The 20,273-nt window shown below is 46.2% G+C and overlaps 1 protein-coding gene across 4 annotated transcripts in view; it reads left to right on the forward strand.

Annotated features, from left to right (window-relative positions):
* Window positions 1-20,273, forward strand: part of IL17RE (interleukin 17 receptor E) — a 56,757-nt gene that overhangs the window by 2,849 nt on the left and 33,635 nt on the right. Inside the window, exons 2-3 of one of the 4 annotated variants that reach the window (XM_081182218.1) lie at window positions 9,852-10,046; window positions 20,015-20,151. The gene's annotated coding sequence lies outside the window, so the exon portion shown is untranslated. Of the gene's footprint in view, window positions 1-9,851; window positions 10,047-15,935; window positions 16,216-20,014; window positions 20,152-20,273 lie in introns of those variants that run through there. The other 3 variants (XM_081182220.1, XM_081182221.1, XM_081182219.1) reach the window with 3 other exon arrangements.

Below are 20,273 nucleotides of genomic sequence, written 5' to 3' on the forward strand. Positions count from 1 at the left end.
GCTACATACATTGCTATGGTGTGCACAAGAGGGAGCCCTTAGCAGATTTATTTACTATTAAAGGTAAAGGAACCCCTGACTGTTAGGTCCAGTTGCAGACAACTCTGGGGCTCATCTCGCTTTATTGGCCGAGGGAGCCGGCGTACAGCTTCCGGGTCATGTGGCCAGCATGACTAAGCCGCTTCTGGCGAACCAGAGCAGCGCACGGAAATGCCGTTTACCTTCCCACAGGAGTGGTACCTATTTATCTACTTGCACTTCGTGCTTTCGAACTGCTAGGTTGGCAGAAGCTAGGACCGAGCAACGGGAGCTCACCCCGTCACGGGGATTCAAACCGCCGACCTTCTGAACGGCTTAGGTAGTGCTAATACAGCCACGCAACATATAGGGCTTTTTAAAAAGCAGGAACTCGCCATAACTCGGTTCTGGCACCTCTCAGGTGGGCAGTGTTGCCATTACAGTGGAGCCTCGTGTTATGTACCATCCTCCTTGCGAACACTGCGGGTTACGAGCTCCGCTAACCTGGAAGTAGATGCCCCTTGTTGCAACCTTTGCCCCAGGATGAGAGTGGAAGTTGTGCGCGGCTGCAGCAGGAGGCGCCATTAGCCAGCGGTTTTGGGTTACAAATGGACCTCCAAAACGGATTAAGTTTGTAACTGGAGGTACCATTGTACAGTTATACCTTGAATCTCGAACACCTTGGAGCTTGAGCGCCTTGGCTCCCAAACAAATTGGCTCTCAATCAATTGCAACCCAGAAGTGAGTGTTCCGGTTTTCGAATGATTTTCAGAAGCCGAACGTCCGACCGGGCTTCCATGGCTTCTGACTGGTGGCAGGAGCTTCCTGCAGCCAATCAGAAGCCACACTTTGGTTTCTGAACGTTTTGGAAGTCGAACGGATTTCCGGAACAGATTCCATTCGACTTCCAAGGTACAACTGTATAAGATAACAAGAGAGGTGTTTATGGTGAGTTCCGGCAGTGGCACCTCTTTTTCTAGAAAAATAGCGCTGCCAACATGTTATACATAAATGCAATTTTAACCACATGGCCTATCTTCTGCTGGAAAAGCGGCTGAGGACTGGCTGAGTGAGAACAAGAGAGAAAGGTTGGAATGCTTAAGCCTTTCCCCGCCGCAATTTTTGGGCAGTGGCTTTTCCTTTGCTGATTTCAGTGATGTGTTTGGCACTGCAAACAAGCATTTGAAACCCTGCGGGGAAGAGAGCACATTCCCGCCATCTATTTAAAAGCACATCTGAAGCACAAAGAATCCTGGGAGCTGTAGTTTGTTAAGAGTGCTGGGAATGGAAGCACTGTAGAGGGTAAAACTACAGTTCCCGGTGTTATGTACTGAAGTTCTCACCCTGGGCCAGTAGGGGGATACTGTAGATAGTTTTCACTCAGGTCCACATATGCAAATAAGGGATTGAAAGTGACGTTCAGTGATTGGATAGTTACAGAAAGTGGTTACTGTTGCATTGTAGTGGAGCTCTATATAAGCAGGCTGGCTGAACCCTTCAGTTCAGTTCTATTCTGGCCTGTGAATAAACAAGAGCTGTTTGAAGAATCGCTGTGTCTTCTGATATGTTCACCCACAACTTAACACCCAGGATTCTTTGAGGGAAGGCATATGCTTAAAATGTGCTGCAGATGACTGGTGGGGATGTGGCCTTTCCAGAAGAGGATTGGGAGGAAGCAAGTTGGTGGGGAAGGGGTTAAGCACTCTGCCTCTTGTCGCTGCATTCAGAATAGTTTTTCTAGGACGGAAAAGGATCACCGGGCTACCATTTCATAAATTTTAGTGGCCATCAGAAACTTAACTAATTCGAACCAAGAAATGAATGGTTCAAATATGCCTTTGTCACCAACGGTGCAGTACTCAAGGGTACGCAATAATGGCACCAAATGTCTGAAATACAGTGGTACCTCAGGTTAAGTACTGAATTCGTTCCAGAGGTCCATTCTTAACATGAAACTGTTCTTAACCTAAAGCACCACTTTAGCTAATGGGGCCTCCCGCTGCCGCCGCGCCACAGGAGCACAATTTCTGTTATCATCCTGAAGCAAAGTTCTTAACCTGAAGCACTATTTCTGGGTTAGCGGAGTCTGTAACCTGAAGCGTATGTAACCCGAAGCATATGTAACCTGAGGTACCACTGTAGTACAGAACAATCCCGAAGCCATTTTGACTCTTCCAGCCACCTCAAAATTTTTCTGCAGTGAGGAAGGAAATGGGAATAATAATAATAATAATAATTTATTATTCATACCCCGCCCATCTGGCTGCGTTTCCCCAGCCACTCTGGGCGGCTTCCAAAAGAATATTAAAATACTATGATACATCAAACATTAAAAGCTTCCCTAAACAGGGCTGCCTTCAGATGTCTTCTAAAAGTCTGGTAGTTGTTGTTCTCTTTGACATCTGGTGGGAGGGCGTTCCACAGGGAGGGCGCCACTACCGAGAAGGCCCTCTGCCTGGTTCCCTGTAACTTGGCTTCTCGCAGTGAGGAAACCGCCAGAAGGCCCTCGGTGCTGGACCTCAGTGTCCGGGTAGAACGATGGAGGTGGAGACGCTCCTTCAGGTATACTGGACCGAGGCCGTTTAGGGCTTTAAAGGTCAGCACCAACACTTTGAATTGTGCTCGGAAACGTACTGGGAGCCAATGTAAGTCTTTCAAGACCGGTGTTATATGGTCTCGGCGGCCGTTCCCAGTCACCAGTCTGGCTGCTGCATTCTGGATTAGTTGTAGTTTCCGGGTCACCTTCAAAGGTAGCCCCACGTAGAGCGCACTGCAGTAGTCCAAGCGGGAGATAACCAGAGCATGCACCACTCTGGCGAGGCAGTCCGCGGGCAGATAGGGTCTCAGCCTACGTACCAGATGGAGCTGGTACACAGCTGCCCTGGACACGGATTTAACCTGTGCCTCCATGGACAGCTGTGAGTCCAAAATGACTCCCAGGCTGCGCACCTGGTCCTTCAGGGGCACGGTTACCCCATTCAGGACCAGGGAATCCCCCACACCTGCCCGCCTCCTGTCCCCCAGAAACAGTACTTCTGTCTTGTCAGGATTCAATCTCAATCTGTTTGCCGCCATCCATCCTCCAACCGCCTCCAGACACTCACACAGGACTGTCACCGCCTTCACTGGTTCTGATTTGAAAGAAAGGTAGAGCTGGGTATCATCTGCATACTGATGAACACCCAGCCTAAACCCCCTGATGATCTCTCCCAGCGGCTGCATGTAGATGTTGAAAAGCATGGGGGAGAGGACAGAACCCTGAGGCACCCCACAAGTGAGAGCCCAGGGGTCTGAACACTCATCCCCTACCACCACTTTCTGAACACGGCCCAGGAGGAAGGAGCGGAACCACTGTATGACAGTGCCCCCAGCTCCCAGCCCCTCAAGACGGTCCAGAAGGATGTTATGGTCGATGGTATCAAACGCCGCTGAGAGATCCAGCAGAACTAGGAAACAGCTCTCACCTTTGTCCCTAGCCCGCCAGAGATCATCAACCAGTGCGACCAAGGCAGTTTCAGTCCCGTGATGAGGCCTGAATCCCGATTGGAAGGGATCCAAATGGTCCGCTTCTTCCAGGCGTGCCTGGAGTTGTTCAGCAACCACTCGCTCAATCACCTTGCCCAAGAATGGAAGATTTGAGACTGGGCGATAGTTGGCCATCGTGGCCGCATCTAAAGATGGTTTTTTAAGAAGCGGTTTAATAACCGCCTCTTTCAGCGGGTCTGGGAAGGCTCCCTCACGGAGGGAAGCATTCACCACCCCACGAAGCCCATCGCCCAGCCCTTCCCGGCTAGCTTTTATAAGCCAGGATGGGCAAGGATCAAGGAGACAGGTGGTTGGTTTCACTCGTCCAAGCAGCCTGTCCACATCTTCGGAGGTAACAGATTGGAATTGATCCCATGCAATTTGACTAGACAGGACTCTAGCACTCTCCCGCCCCGGCCCTGCTCCCACGGTGGCGTCCACCTCTTCCCGAATCTGAGCGACTTTATCTGCAAAAAACTTTGCAAAATCATTGCAGGAGATCATGTGGCCCGTACTGGGCCCCGATGTAGCAGGTGGTTCCGCTAAATTGCGGACCACCTGAAAAAGTCTCCTGCTGCTGTTTTCTGCAGATGCAATAAAGGCGGCGAAGAAAGCCTTCTTCGCCGTCGCTACCGCCACTTGGTAGGCTCGACACTGAGCTCTAACCTGTGTCCGGTCAGCTTCAGAATGGGTCATCCGCCACCGGCGCTCTAGCCGTCTCAACGATTGTTTCATTGCCCTCAGATCCGTGGAAAACCACGGGGCTGTCCGGGCTCCATGCAATCGGAGAGGGCACTTCGGAGCCAAACAGTCAATAGCCCTGGTTAACTCCACATTCCAGCGGGCCACCAGGGAATCAGCTGAAAGGCCATCAACATGGGATAAAGCATCCCCTACCGCTCTCTGGAAACCATTTGGATCCATTAAGTGGCGGGGGCGGACCATCCGAATCGGTCCCACCTCCCTGCAGAGGGGAAGGGTCGCGGAGAAGTCAAGTTGCACCAGGAAGTGGTCTGACCATGGCACTTCTTTTGTTTCACTTTTACTTAGTGTCAGAACACCAACATCCATGGAGGTAAACCCCAGGTCCAAGGCATGTCCGCGGCTATGGGTTGGGCCAAACTTATTCAGGGACAGCCCCATGGAGGCCATGCTTTCCACGAAGTCCCGAGCGGCCCCTTGTAAGGTCGTGTCGGCATGGATATTAAAATCCCCTAGGACAACTAAACTAGGTGTCTCCAGGAGAACATCCGCCACGACCTGAAGCAGCTCGGGCAGGGAATCCTTGGTGCAGCGGGGAGGTCAGTACACCAAAAGGAATCCTGTACTGCCCCTATTGCCCAATTTCCAGAACATGCACTCAGAGAACTGGGTCTTCCCAATAGGACGCCTGGTGCAAACTAATGACTTCCTAAAAATCACTGCAACCCCCCCTCCCCGCCCACAAGGCCTGGGTTGCTGTGCGTAAGAGAAACCTGGTGGGCAAGCAGCGGCAAGAACAGGCCCATCTGCTTCATCCAACCAAGTCTCTGTTACACAAGCCAGGTCAAATCCTCCATCCATGATCAAGTCATGGATGGCAGTGGTCTTATGAATCATTGACCTGGCATTGCACAGCAGCACCTTCAGGCTATGTGGGTATCCCTTGCTGATTCTAGTATCCGTCCGGACAGGACCAGACCCGGAGGCAGGGATAGTCCTCAGACAACGACTAAACCTGCCTCCTTTGTAATGACATGGTCTGGTCTTAGCGTAACTCCTCCTCCTACCCGTGATCACTGAGATCGGTTGTCCCAGCACATCCCCCCCCTGTGGAACATACCCCAGCCATTTTGTTGGCTGGGACCCACTCCCCGGCAGCCCTGACCCTTCCCCTTAAGAACAAAATAAGACCTTGAAACAATGAAAACCCCCAGAAAACAAAAAACAATACAAATGAAAAACTATAAAAATTACAAATCCATTAAAAATCCATTAAAATCAAACAAATTCCCAACTAAACATCCATCCCACCCCCATCCCCGTCCCCGCATATACAAAAAAATAAAAGGAAAAGGAACATTTTAAAACATTTTAAAAAGAACTCTGCGCCCCTCCGGATCCCCCTGGGCTGCAGCAGCAGTGACAGCAACCATCCCTGTGAGGCCTGTCAGGCCCTGCCCTGGGCCAGGTGGTGAGTGGCAGGAAGGAGCAGGGCCCTCAGACACCCACACAGGAGAGTCCTCCCGGGCAGCAGAACGCAGCAGTCCCTGTGAGTCCCTGTGAGTCCTTCAGGCCCTGCCCTGGGCCAGGTGGTGAGTGGCAGGAAGAAAACCTCACCATTGCCTCTTTGCTCACAAATCCTATCTTAAGGGCGTATTGTGTATGAACAGGGTGAGCCTGTGACCTGGGTTCAGGAAAGAAGTATTTAGCGTCTCAAAAGGAATGGCCTGGCTGCCTAGGTAAAGCAATTAAGCGACCATTATCAGTATCTTGCCAGACAGGATTTCTGCAGTAGCCCACCCCCTTCTGTGATGTATGTATGTATGATGTTTAGGGGGGCGGTCTTTGGCTATAGGGTGGGCAGCTTCAAAAGTCTATATAAGGGCTTGCGCACCATTGTTCTGGGTCCTTCCTGCCTGCGTGTGGTTTGTGAGCACCCTGTTGCAACAGTTAATAAAGATCAGGCTTACTAGCTGCCTTGCTTCTCAATATTCTCTGGTTGGCCTCTGTTATTTTCTCCTACCAATAGAGAACCTACTTAAGGACTCTATATGGGCTCTTAGAGCCCCTATAAGGGAAAGGGAGCAGTATTTTTATTATAACATGGCACGTCTATTTGTTGTTGTTAAAAAGTGGCACTTATCGTAACAACTTCATGGTGAGTTCTGGCACCTATTTTTCTAGAAAAAAGCATGGGCCACCATCCTTTAATTTCAGCCCCTAATATGGAGTTAACAGCAACAATATTAGTAGTACAGTACTTGTAATAATACTACTACTATTACTACTAATGGTTTTGGTAAATATTGTTAAGATAATCCATGCAAAGCACTTTGAACATGCCAAAGTGTTATATGATGCATTTAATCAGTAGAAAAATAATAATTGGTTGCATGCATGAATCCAAGCATGGTAGGAATACAAAGTTTAGTGATTTCCGTGTTGAAATCATCATGCAGCCACATAGATTCTGTTCTTCTCTAGACTTCCAGAGGTTTTCAGGATCACTGGGGAAACTCAAGAGCTTTAATTCAGACATCACACAATTAAATTCCTATTAGTCGGCCAATTATATTTCAGTTTGTTTTTCTCTGCTTAATTTCCATCACTTTAATTATCTCTGTGTTTGTTTTTTTAATGATGAATAAGGAAGTGAAGGTTTAATTGGTTTGACCATGTTTGTCCTTTTTTGTCAATAATTAACCTCTTCTACAGAAAGGCCTCTTTGACTGCAAATGCGCTAGTATATTTAAAGCAGACACGTATTCCTAAATCTTGGGAAACTGTAGTTTGTTAAGGGTGCTGAAAACTAGCTCTGCCAGGATTAAACTACAGTTCTAATCGGAGTATTGTGCTTTAAATGTATGGTTTGTATGCCTAGTCTGTTTGTTTTGCTGTGGTCAAATGCTGCAATCTTTTTACTACAGAGTAAACCACTGAACAAAAAACTTTCAGATGGAAATGACCTTTCTTTCTTTCTTTCTTTCTTTCTTTCTTTCTTTCTTTCTTTCCAACCTGTCCTTCACCGCTAGGTCCCTGGGCTGGTTACAGCAATTTAAAAATACAATTTTAAAATGAGTTTAAAACAAATTAGCGGGGGCGGGTTCCTAAAATATAAATATTCTGTTTTCGTATCCTCAGTTTCTCACGCAAGTGACCAACAATTCTGGTCAGGCCAACTCAAATTCTGCTTAAATTCTGGGAACACAGACAAGTTCTCAAGGTGGGCTTATTAGTAAGTACAGTCTGATTGTTTTATATACATCTGACTATAGGCTAAGATGGCTGTAAGTAAAGGGAGGCACAGAGCAATAATAGTACATGCCTACATCATGGTTTCATCATGGCTTCCTGACCCATGTCTAGGCAGGCCTGAACCCAGGACGTTTTCATTTTAGAAACGAAGCGCTGCCCAGGTTAATAGGGGAAAGATACTCTCCAGAAGAACACATGATTATACTTAATTACATACTGCCTACAATCACCATGGAGATTCAGGAGCTGCTCCTTAGTGTGATGCTTTTTAAGCTTCCTTTCATTATGAAACTTGAACATTATTATATAAATGGCTGTTATCTGCCCCTATAAGACCTGGCGGGTTCTTAATATTACTGTGCTAAATATAATTGTGGCTCCATGTGTTCCTGGACTGCAAATCAACCCTTCTCCTTATTCCGATAAGTTTAATGCCAGCTCCCCACTCATTGTAAATAAACTGGGAAGGAGGGGAAATGTTTATCAGGATAATGACAAGGGGTTTGAAGGGTTAAAAAAAACTCCGTCCTATACTGTGATCTTCATCCTGATTGCCCCACTGGCAGCAGCTGCTATTTAAAGTTTTAAAAAGAATCATGCAAACCAAACCGTGTGAAATGTGTGCCTTTATCCTTATCAGTCAATGTATCTTGCCACTAAGTAAGACTGCAGTCCTATCCAGCCTATCTGAAAGCGAGCCCCACTGGAAACAGTGGCCCTTACTTCTGAGTAAGCGTACACAGGGCCAGGTTTTGCATATGCGTATGGACTTAAGGAGGGACTCGGGTGGCGCTGTGGGTTAAACCACAGAGCCTAGGACTTGCCGATCAGAAGGTCCGCGGTTCGAATCCCTGTGGCGGGGTGAGCTCCCATTGCTCGGTCCCTGCTCCTGCCAACCTAGCAGTTCAAAAGCATGCAAAAAAGTGCAAGTAGATAAATAGGTACCGCTCCGGCGGGAAGGTAAACGGCATTTCCGTGCTGGCCACATGACCAGGAAAAACTGTCTGCGGACAAACACTGGCTCCCTCAGCCTGTACAGCGAGATGAGCACCGCAACCCCAGAGTCATCTGCGACTGGACTTAACTTTCAAGGGTCCTTTACCTTTACCTTTATGGACTTCAGGGTAGGGCTTTTTTTTCAAGCTGGAACTTGCAGAAATTCAGTTCTGGCATCTCTCAGGTGGGCACCTTTGCCATTCTAAGAGAACAAAGGAGGCGTTCATGGTGAGTTCCGGCACCTCCTTTTCTGGCACCGCTTCTGGGTATTGAAACAATGAATTCATTTATAACTACACTAATGAGATCAGGGGCGAAGGCGTCTGTGACATGAGAAAATGGCTCCTGGAACAGAGACCAAGGGTTCAAACCACAACATGAAGAGTTGGTTCTATATTATCAGAGGCGTACGTAGGGTCCCTTGCGCCCTTGGCAAGGAGCTGCAGTGGTTTCCCTCCCCAGCTCCAAAAAGAGAGGGAAAATATCTCTGTGCTGTGGTAAAGAAGGACAGTTTCACCAACCATTCCATTCCATCGACAAACAGCTTTCCCCCCTTATCTCCACCCCTTTAAACAGGGGAAGCGGGCAAGGTGTCTATGTGTGAAAAGGACAACAAGCAACAGTTTTGGAGAGGCAAAAAAGGCCACAGACATTAAAGTAATGAGCATATATCCTGCAACCCTCCTGGTATTCATGTGAGATATTTGCACATCTTTCCTAGGGTTCCCATATTTCTAAAAGTAGAATTCCTGAAACCCGCAAAGTTGTTGAGGTTTTTTTAGGGAACAACCAAAATTTTTTGGGAGGGAACAAACCCAAATTCTTGAGCTTTTGGGGAAAAACCTACCCCCAAAATAGTAATTTTAAAGGTTTTGAGCTGTTTCCACTGCTTTTTCCATCGTGTTGCCATACATCCGGGCTTTCCCTGATACTTTGCCGTTTCGGCAAAATTCCCCCCAGATGCCATTTTTACACCCGAAAACCAGGACATGTATTTCCAGTGTTAAAGATTTAGGTCTCTTAATCAGTCTTGCCGCAGCAGCCTGAACCACATTGATGGAAAACGTCCCCCAACGTACAGCGAGAAGAGGGAAAAAATGTTGATTTGATACCAACCTAGAAAGTGAATCCAAGGGTATCTGTTTCGACAGGAGTGTTGGCTAGCTCCAAGCTACCTGGCTCGTAGCATGAAGGATGTTTTCGCATGACTCATAGGTGGGCGGTAGTGAAAGGTCCTGGCTGTATATAGTAAATAGGAGTCGTATTGGCACCACAGAATGAGATGCACAGAAATAGCTGCAGTGTTATCTTTTCTGATGGGACAAATACCTGACAGACTGCCTCCTTCCCCCTAGATCCCTCAGGTGTGAAGATCGGCAGAGGCCATTCTCTGTGGCAGCCCCTAAATTGTGGAACTCCCTCCCCACAGAGGTGTGTCTTGGCATTTTTGTTATATACAGCTTGCAGCAAATGCTGAAGACGCCCCTCTTTACCTTGGCTTTTGGCACCCGAGTTGTACGTCTTTAGCACCTGCCTTATTTCTTGTGATGGTAAGTTGTTTTCAAATGTTTTTAACACTGTGTTTTAATTGCTGCAACCGCCTCGGGACCTTAGGGTGAAGGGTGGGCTGTTCATAACAGAGATATCAAGAATAAGAACTGAAATGCTAAGACTGCTATCAGTTTTCATTCCTCAAAAGGGAGGGACTCCTTTTTCGGGCACTGGTATTTGGAGCAAAATCAAAATCAAACTAGATGTAGTAACAACCGCCACCCAAGAAGTCTTGTTCCGCCATTTTCTTTTTAATTGCACGTTTCAGTTGCACGTTTTTTCATGGACATGAACCCTCTGCAAGGTATCGCAAGTCTCTGTGTTGGTTTTGCTGCAGCAGACTGAAGATTAAGTCAGTCCTTGAACATTTCGAGAGCTGCAGTATGCACACTACCGTATTTTTTGCTCTATAAGACTCACTTTTTCCCTCCTAAAAGGTAAGGGGAAATGTGTGTGCGTCTTATGGAGCAAATGCATGCTGCGCAGCTATCCCAGAAGCCAGAACAGCAAGAGGGATTGCTGCTTTCACTGCACAGAGATCCCTCTTGCTGTTCTGGCTTCTGGGATTCAGAATATTTTTTTCCCTTGTTTTCCTCCTCCAAAAACTAGGTGCGTCTTGTGGTCTGGTGCGTCTTATAGAGCGAAAGGTAACTTAAAATTATAGAATGGTAGAGTTGGAAGGGACCCTGAGGAGAATGTAGTCATGCTCCCTGCAATGCGGGAATATGCAGCTGCCCCATACGGGGAACGAACCTGCAACCTTGGCATTACAGTGGTACCTCGGGTTACAGACGCTTCAGGTTACAGATGCTTTAGATTACAGATTCTGCTAACCCAGAAATAGTACCTCGGGTTAAGAACTTTTCTTCATGATGAGAACAGAAATTGCGCAGCGGCAGCGGGAGGCCCTATTAGCTAAAGTGGTGCTTCAGGTTAAGAACAGTTTCAGGTTAAGAACGGATCTCCAGAACGAATTAAGTTCTTTTTTTTAATAATTTTTTTTATTGATTTTACAAATTTTTTTAAAACAATACAAACATATAAAAAGACATACACACACGTATAGTTTCATAACCTTCTTTTCATAAACCATGGTTCTCAGACTTCCCCATACCTCCCCTTTCTGCATCCCAATGTCCAAAAGTTTTTAGCAACTCTACATATTTCTGTCAGTCCTCTGTCCTCTTAATCTTTCCTTTAATCTAGTCTTATGTCGCTGTAACCCTTTCTTACTCAAAACCTCGACATTCTAGCATCAGAACGAATTAAGTTCTTAACCTGAGGCACCACTGTATCAGCATTACGCTCTAACCAACTGAGCTATCATCTGTGTTTAACGTGGAAATAAGTGCTGTGGAACTCAGTGGTGCAGTTAGATAATTTTAGATTCTGAACTTGATGGTGTTAACCAGGGTGATGAGGGGATTATTCTTTTAGATGGCAGGGTGTATCACTTCACATTTCAAAAGGCAGCCTTCCTGTGTTGGGGGGGTCTGCTTCTTAAGCCGAGTGGGGCCCTGGACGTCAAAGTCCTGCCCAGCTGGAACTCCTGGTGGAATTTGCTACACTGGGGATCCTGCCTGCCAACTTTTTTACTTGCTCCTGAACGTTATAACAGCTAATGCTTATCTCCAGGTTGCAAAAGGTCTCCTACCCTGATGTCTGCTATTAAAGGCACAGAGCAGAAGACCAAGGCAGGTTTTCCACCCCTGGCCAGCTGGACATCCGATTTGAAATATACTGTTCCAGCATCTGAATAGGAATGTCACAGCAGGATGTAAAAAGGAAAGTTAGGAACCAGTGGAGTCCAGTGGCCCAGTTGCAAAGCCGCAGATCTGGAATTTGTGCTTTGAATCTTGCGCCTGCCATGAATTCACCTAGATCCTTAGACAAGCTGCTGTCTCCCAAGCTCAGTCTCTCCCATCTGCAGTATGGGAATAATCATACTGAACTACTTACAGTATTGCCGCAAGATAATATATGTGAAGCACTCTGAATGCTGTCAAGCATTATGTAAGCAATGTTATTAACTTACACAACTATTACCCAAGGCGAGGAAAGCTGAGAGATACGAATTTAGGACGCCACCTTAATTTTGGTCCATCTAATCTTGTCAGCCCTGACTGCCAGCAGGTCTTTTAAGGTTTTAGACAGAGATCCTTCCCATCACATGTACCCCACGCAAACCATGTATGGCCCTTCCTTTTGGAAATATGCATGTCAATCAGGTTTTGAAAGGGTGACCCTCCAATCCCCAGGTAATACATTGAAACTGTAGTAGTAGTTGTAGTAGTAGTAATTTATTTATACCCTGCCCATTTGGCTGGGTCTCCCCAGCCACTCTGGTTGGCTCCCAACATATGGTTACCAGACATCCCCGTTTCCCGGGGACAATCCCCGGATTTACAAATCTGTCCCTGGAATGTCCTCGGATTTCATTTAACGTCCCTGGATTTATATTTTAAGTGTTGTAGATTTATTAGTAGGCAATGAATGTTGCGTGATTAGTTCAACGGCACAAGACACATCATATGCCAGCGAGGCAAAATGGCAGGTGCCACGGCAGCGGGCAGCTCCTGAAGCCAGCCAGAGCCAACTGCGCTACCAGGCTGGCTCTGGGCTGCTGAGACTGCCACTGCCACTGCTGCGAGAGCACCCAGCCACATGGCCAACTGCCCAGTGGCGCTCCGGGGTCAGGAAAACCCCAGAGCCGACGTAGGGAGAAGGAGGAGAGGAGAAGGAGAAGGAAGAGAGAGAAAGAGGAAGGAGAAAAAAGAGGGGAGCCCCGACCTTGTTGCGTCGCTGCTGCCGCCACTGAGGAGGAAAGGTAGGAGAGCACTGGGAGGGCAAGGACACGTGGCCAAGCCCAGGCCCGACCTGAGCCTACTCCACGGCGGCTAGCACTCCAAGAGAGCAGGCCGGGGCCCAGAGGAAGGCCGTGTGACAGAGGAGACCACAGAAGAGAAGATATTATTTCTTGTTTTTTTTAAAAGTAACTTTTTAAAATAATTTTTTGTTGTTGTTGTTTTTAAGTGTCCCCAGATTGTTTGAAAAGAATCTGGTAACCTTATCCCAACAGAATATTAAAAATACAATAAAACGTCAAACATTAAAAACTTCCCTAAACAGGGCTGCCTTCAGATGTCTTCTAAAAGTCAGGTAGTTGTTTATTTCCTTGACATCTGCTGGGAAGGCATTCCTTAGGGCGGGCACCACTACTGAGAAGGCCCTCTGCCTTCGAAACTGTAATTGACAAGTTTTGGGTCATAAACTGAACCCAGGTTTACCTTATCCCATTCCAGTTTGCAAGAGCCATGTAATCTGATATAATCCCCTACCCTGCCTCCTTTGAACCAGGGTAGGTGAGCCTTCATTTAAATAAAGCGTTCTGTGCAAGCATTCACAGTGACGACAACTCGCTTAGCAGGGTCATTTCGGTAACAAATGGGTTAGCGGCGCTTTAAAGTCTAACCAACATAGTATGGCATAGGATCTTGCTGATCTGGATTAGACGAACGCATCTGCCGTTTTAAGATCATGCGTCTGATATAGTTGACTTTGATCCATGAAATCTTGTGCTGTAATAAATTGGCTAGCCTTTAAGGTGCTGCTAGCTTGGGATGGTGGATAAATCTTATTCACTTCATATTTAAAGGTGTATCTGTTGGACTCGTGCTTTCTTAAACAATATGCAAACTGAAACAAAGCCGTCCTTTGAAATTCACACTTCTCTGAATTTTGCAATGAATTTCTCAACCACTGTTTACAAAAATGCATATATATTATAAGGGAGAAATGCAATTCTTCTTCTTTTAAGCTATTAGTGTGCAATGCATTGCTTGCTATAAAATCGCATTGTACAGTCATACCTCGGGTTGAATGTGCTTCAGGTTGAGTGCTTTTGGGTTGCGCTCTGCGGCAACCCGGAAGTAACAGAGAGTGTTACTTCCGGGTTTCGTCGCTCGCGCATGTGCAGACGCTCAAAATGACGTCACATGCATGCGCAGAAGTGGCTAAACACGACCCGCGCATGCGCAGACATGCCGTTGCATTTTACGTTCCATTCAGGATGCAAACGGGGCTCCGGAATGGATCCTGTTCGCATCCCGAGGTACCACTGTATTTGGGGAAATTGCTTTTCAGAAAAGTGTACGTTATTCAAAACTGCATACAAAAATGTGTTTATTAGGAGAAATATTTGTCAAGATGCTGATGAACGTTTCTGAGGATTACAAAAGAACCCACAAATTGCCGTGGAAATGTGCAGAACTGAATTTAAGTTTGGGGAAATGAGAAACTGCGAGAACTGTAATTGACAGATCCCTCCATCCCTTACCGCTAGACCGTTTGTCGTTTTGGCCAGAGCAGGCTGACATGCCCCCCCCTCTGGAAATGGTCATATAAGTATCATTTCACCCAGTTTTGTTATTTTACCCCAAACACCCTTTCGTGAAGTAACCACCTTGCTGGAGCAAAGCAGGTCTGGGTGGCAAACTGCCTGGGAACCTCCTGTAAGCCTAGACAGTTCAGTTGGTGAGAGCATGGTGCTGATAACACCAAGGTTTCTGGTTTGATCCCCGTCTGGGACAGCTGCATCTTCCTGCATCGCAGGGGGTTGGACTAGATGATCCTTAGGGTCCCTTCCGACTCTACAATTCTATGATCTCAAAGCCGCCCTGAGTTCTATCATAGAAAAGAGGCAGGTTATTAATGCAACTGGTGCTGGAGGAGGCTCTTGAGAGTCCCATGGACTGCAAGAAGATCAAACCTATCCATTCTTAAGGAAATCAGCCCTGAGTGCTCACTGGAAGGACAGATCGTGAAGCTGAGGCTCCAATACTTTGGCCACCTCATGAGAAGAGAAGACTCCCTGGAAAAGACCCTGATGTTGGGAAAGATCACAAGGAGAAGGGGATGACAGAGGACAAGATGGTTGGACAGTGTTCTCGAAGCTACCAGCATGAGTTTGACCAAACTGCAGGAGGCAGTGGAAGACAGGAGTGCCTGGCGTGCTGTGGTCCATGGGGTCACGAAGAGTTGGACACGACTAAACGACTAAACAACAACAAATACCCCACACATCTTACTGAGTTGCCCCAGCCACTCAGGGCAGCTTCCAACACATATAAAAACATAACAAAACATTAAACATTAAAAAAAACTTCCCTATACAGAATTGCCTTCAGACAGCTCGAGGGTCGGATAACTCCATACACTCCAACATTTCTCCAATGAAAATAAGGACACCTAAGTGGGACATTATGAGGACAAGATGGTTGGACAGTGTTCTCGAAGCTACCAGCATGAGTCTGACCAAACTGCGGGAGGCAGTGGAACACAGAAGTGCCTGGCGTGCTCTGGTCCATGGGGTCACGAAGAGTCGGACACAACTAAACAACTAAACAACAACATTAATGCAACACACATAAATAAGGCTACCTCCCAGGTCTGCTGTGAATCTCTTGAGATCGTTGTAGGCGTTTTGAATACTATGCATGCAAAGTGTTGTCATGTGGGACAGACAGGCATCCTAGGTAATGGAGAAAGGACATGACTTCCAGGCTGTTCTGAACTCTCTTGTTTCTGAAATGTAAACACTAGTGTTTTGGGCCGATGGGACCTTGCCCGAGTTGGGTGAAAAAAACCAGGTTTCCTGGCCTGATCTACGTAACCTACAGGGCTTCCTGCTGCTCATTCTAATCAATGTGTATTTGTGCCCTTGGGAGGTAGCCAAGATCCACATGTTGATGTTTGATCAGAGCAGCACAGGTGTGGCAGAGCCAGGCCAGAATGGATGGCTGCTTGACATGCCCTCAATGGAAGAAGCTCTCTCTCTCTCTCTGCCTCTCCCCACCCTCTCTCTCACCCAGTGTTTCTGCTCGTGCTTCCTTTCACCACATCGGCTGATGAGTTGCCGTTGAGCGTCCTCATTACCTGTAGAGTCAGCCCAACAGGAAACCTCAGCTAAACCAGGTCACCCCGTAGCATGTCCCCATTTCCCAACTTCAATTCTTCATTTAGATTTTTTTTTTTAAAACCCCACACACAAAATAAAAAACCTGTGGGTGGGGACAGGGCAGAGAAGCAAGGAAGGGATGACTGTGCAGTAGCTGTCTGAAAGAGATGTGAGGAGGGGAATTCGCTCTGACGGGGAGTCGGCCGAGGTAGGTAAGTTCAAGTCCCTTTGGTGGGACATCGCATGTTCTAAGGTGGCTAGGGCTAAGCAGAAAGGCCTTCAAACTTGCTCCCCTGAAAAGCTCTCCCTTTCGTTTGAGCTTGCTTCCACCTGCTGTAAGACTGCCACCCTTCTCCCCCAGGAAGATGCAACTCTGTGACATCCTAAAATCCGGGATGCAGTCAGACCCCTTCACTCTCTTTGCAGCAGTGCACTTGTGGTAGTTGGCGTGGGAACCTGCGGATGCTGTGGGCTCCCAGCTCCCATCAGTCCCAGCCAGCATGGCCAGTGGTCAGTAATATTGGGGGTTGTAGCTGGAGGTCACCCAGTGGAGCTCTCCTTGGTATTTAGTGCTGGCCAGGCTTGTGGTGGTGCTGTGGGAGAGCAGTATTCCACACATGTGCCTGCTTGTGCACATTGACACAGGCAGGGCCCGGATTTAGGTTTGATGAGGCCCTAAGCTACTGAAGGTAATGGGACCCTCCAGCTGTCCTTTGTCAACAACAAATTATCGCTGTTTTTTGTGTTGAATATATGCTGTATCTTGAAGACTAGATGGGAAAGAGACTTGGGAGAAGGGATTGGTGATGGTTTGTGGGAAGGAATGTGGCAAAAAGCCCCCTTTTGAGCTATTTCTGCCCAAATAAGAGAAAACACCTTAAAGCTAACCCACAGATGGTACTTGCGTCCCACATTGCTAAGCAAAATAGACAAAAATATTTCTCCACAATGCTGGAGAAATTGTGGGAATGAAGGAACATTTATACACATGTGGTAGACATGCCCATTGATTAAAAACTTCTGGTTAAAAATATTTCAGGAAATGGAACAAATTACATCTCAATCGATCAATTTAGATCCCAAAATAGCATTGCTTTCTATATTTGCAGATGAAGCACAAAATCTTAGAGACAAAGACTTAATTGTGCATCTTCTAACTGCAGCATGTCTTGCTGTCGCTAGACACTGGAAGAAATTAAACGTGAACGTATATGAAGTTTGGTATGCTTATGTCTGGGAATTAATTTTGATGGAAAAGTTAACAGAAAGGGTACATGAAAGAAAACAACATGAGAAACTACATAACTTTTACATAACGTGGTCCTTCTTTATTACATATGCATCAAAGAAAGAACATGCATTTAAACCACCTGAGACACATGGGAGCATGTGGAATGATATTTTTTAAACCAGCAACTGTAGAAATAATTTTTCATTTGCTTATATTACTAATGTAATTACCTGGACGTAGTTGGGGCTGTTTTGGGGGGGGGGGCGTTGGGGGAAAACTGTATTTTATTGCTTGTATTTGATTATATGTTGTTCTTATATTCAACTAATAAAATATTCAAAAAAAGAATAATAAAAAAGAATATATGCTATATGTTAATTTATGGACCTAATAGGTATCTAAAACCATTTGCACATGTTGCCCTGCAACCAGTCCATGCAGAATGTAGGCACCCTATACATAGAAATGAGCAAACCAGTGATATTTTAGGGAGCAGGCTAGCAGGCGGGGCCCATGACTTTCATCCTAGGAGCCTACACAACACAAAACACTGCTGCTGTATGTAGGTTTTATTTTATTTGTTTTTTTATCTTACATATTTTGGAAATGTATATCCAGTTTTCTTTTCCTTTTAAATTTTTTGGGGGCCTCAAGAGAGTGGGGCCCTAAGCTATAGCTTGTTTAGCTTATACGTAAATCCGGCACTGGACACAGGCATCCATTTTTTGGAAATCCTGCTCTGTTTCGCTACTGGGGGAAACTCAACTTCGAATGTTAGTTGAGTACATAAATGGTTCAGACTGTGACAGTAATCCACCCGTGGGAAAATGTGCTGTGACCTTAGAGTAATCCAGTGACACTTCATTAGAGAGCGTGACAAAAGTCTGTCATTTAATCGGGGCGGGTTATTTGTTGCTTACTGTCGTAACAATGGCTTTCTCAATCTGTATCTTCCATACCGTGAAAAATAAATGAAAGCATTATAAAGAGAGAGAGAGAGAGAGAAAAGTAGCAGTGCTGACCTTGAAGCCTTAAAAAAAGGATCTCTGGTGACTTGGGAGGTATGCCTTGATAGGTTTGCAACCAGGGAAGGATAAACTCTGCAACACCACCCACACCATACATGTAAAGTTCAGAGCTTTCCCTCAAGAATCCCGGGAACCGTAGCTTGTAATGGGTGCTGGGAATTGTAGCTCTGTGAGGGTTAAACCATGCTCCCCCGGAATTTTTGTGGGGGGTATAATGTGCTTTGAATGTACGGTTTGGATGTGACAGAAATCTCTCTGGCAGGAAAGCTCAACAAACAAGGTGTGTGTATTGCAAAGGGAGCTTTGCGGTGGCTCCAACATACAATTTTTTTGTGTTTCTGTTGATGCTTTTCTTCTGAGAATGGGCTTTAGGAGGAGGTAGTCAGGGAGGGGAGAAGGGGGGGGCAGTTATCTAAGAAGGATGATGGCTGACAAGAGGAACAAAGTTTGGCGAAAATCTGAGTAGTGGTTTGCAGGCTAGCTCCAAGCTTTCACAGGGAGAATTAAGAAACGTGACCTTAAAGGAATATGTGCAGGAAGAATTCCCATTCAAAGCAAGCTGCTCCAATATCTGGAGAGAGAGAGAGAAAGAGCTGATCTGAAATGAAGCCCTCTCCACATTTTCCTCATCTCTCTTCCTCCTTTCCGTCACCTCTCTTATCTTGGCAGCCTATCTCCCCCTCCTTCATCCTCCCTGTTTTCAGCTTCAATTTCAGTTTGTATTAGCAATTTTTCACTCCAGTTAAATACTGTTTGCACACTATGCCTTTAAAGCACATTCGAAGCACATTCTCTCCCTCAAAGAATTCTGGGCAATGTCGTTTACCTTTCACAGAGTTAGAATCCCAGCAACCCTTAAGAAACTACAGTGCCCAGAATTATTTGAGGGGAAATGTGTTTTGAATATACTTTAAAGGTACAGCAGCCTGGGTTTCTTACGTACAAAAAGCAGTATACTCTTCATCCTAACCACTGGTAATGAATTGCTTTGTGAAGTATAGGCGGTGACCATTTTGCGTGTGTCCAATTTTGTGTGACCACCAAAGCGTGGGTCATTTTGGACCCAGAAGAGGGCATAATGGGGGCGGGGCATAATGGGCTGGACTGGGATTATGAGACATGTGCAGGGGCCAGGAACAGAACCCCCACGCAATATGGTCGCTCCCTATATTCACACTTAATGAAAGTACAGTGCCAATTTTCTGGCGGTTGACCGAAAAATGCACTCCCCCAAAAGCATCTTTAGCTCACTTTATTTGTAAGAGTGCTAAAGTTGGTTACTAGTTCCAAATTTCCAGTCCCTTATTTGCACAAAAACGTGAAATATAGCACAATAAAAATCAGTAAAGTTTTTATGTCCCTGAATTCCTAAAGTAAACATTGGGCGCCTGTCCTTCAATACAGTGGTACCTTGGGTTACATACACTTCACGTTACATACGCTTCAGGTTACACACTCCGCTAACCCAGAAATAGTACCTCGGGTTAAGAACTTTGCTTCAGGATGAGAACAGAAATAGTGCTCTCGCAGCGCGGCGGCAGCGGGAGGCCCCATTAGCTAAAGTGGTGCTTCAGGTTAAGAACAGTTTCAGGTTAAGAACAGACCTCCAGAACGTATTAATTACGTAACCCGAGGTACCACTGTATAAGCAATGTCCCCTTCGAGAACAGTAACTTCCTCCAGTCAAAACTTTTCATATGTGTGTGATGCTGACGGCTCTCTGATTGATCTGTCTTTCAAACCTCCATGCAGATAAGAGAACTGGGAACTACCAACGAATTTCAGGACCGTTTCTTTGCACCTGTTCTCAATCGCAGAAGAAGCAAGGCAACACAAGCAGCCCAACTGTTCCTGATCTTCCAGGGTCCTTGCATTGCATAGGCAACCAGGTGACACTACTTATCTTTTTAATAGCTCACGTCACAGAGATCGAAGCATTAGGCAGGGACATTCAGACCCCACATGACACTTTACCACAAAACTTTCCTTACTCCGTCATGACACATTTGTG

This window comes from Podarcis bocagei (assembly GCF_964188305.1).
Source record: "Podarcis bocagei genome assembly, chromosome: 2".
Lineage (NCBI taxonomy): Eukaryota > Metazoa > Chordata > Lepidosauria > Squamata > Lacertidae > Podarcis > Podarcis bocagei.